The following is a 954-nucleotide window of genomic DNA, read 5'->3' on the forward strand; positions in this document are numbered from 1 at the left end:
GTGGGAGATCAAGTGTTTATAAAGATTGTGATATATCCTAGCAAACTAACACCAAACTTAACAATTCTGAAACAACATTACACAACTTGCTGTATTGTAAGGAAATCCCGCATAATTTGGTATCCGTAAAGATGATAGATGCTAGAATGTTCGTCGAGTTTAATACGGATGGCATTAAACTCAAGAACGGTAACTTGGTATTTGGATGTGATGTACCGATCTGTATCTGCAATTTTAAATTATGCAGAGTATCTCTTGTGGCATAAAAGATTGAGACATAAAAATCTTTGAAAATTCTAATGAAAAAAAATGAAATGTCTGGTTTTACCTACTATGTATTAATAATTTATAAATCGGACTTGTTCTTTGTATTTAAAGATTTTTTAGCAAAGGGGGAGGCTCATTTCAATTTAAGAATGGTTAATCTATATATTAATAACGGAAAAGAATTTCTCTTATATGTAATGAAATGTCTGAGTTTTATGTCGAAAAATGTATCAGCTTCATGTAACGGTTTCTCATGCCCCACAACTAAATGGTGTTGCGGAGCGGATGATTAGAAAAATAACTGAAAAAGCTCGCTTTATGATTAACTGTACACCATTAGTTTTGGGAGTAAGCTGCTTTGATATCAACATATTTAATTAACAGGTTTCCAGGTAGAGCAAAAATATATAAAAAAAAACACCATTTGAGATGTGGCATAAAAAGAAGCGAGTATTGAAATATAAAGATATTTGGCTCGACAGTATACATTTTGATGAGAAATCAATCAAAAATATACTTGTCGGATATGAGTCAAATGGCTATAAAATGTGGGATGAGAACTCGAAAAATTTATGACTGCTAGAGATGTCGTGGAGAATGATATAAACATGAAATGTGTGACTTCAAATGAAAATGACTATGTGGAAAAACATAATGTTTTTACACAAATAGTTATTCTCTAATTGA

Source organism: Drosophila melanogaster, chromosome Y (assembly GCF_000001215.4).
Source record: "Drosophila melanogaster chromosome Y".
In the NCBI taxonomy this organism is placed as follows: Eukaryota; Metazoa; Arthropoda; class Insecta; order Diptera; family Drosophilidae; genus Drosophila; species Drosophila melanogaster.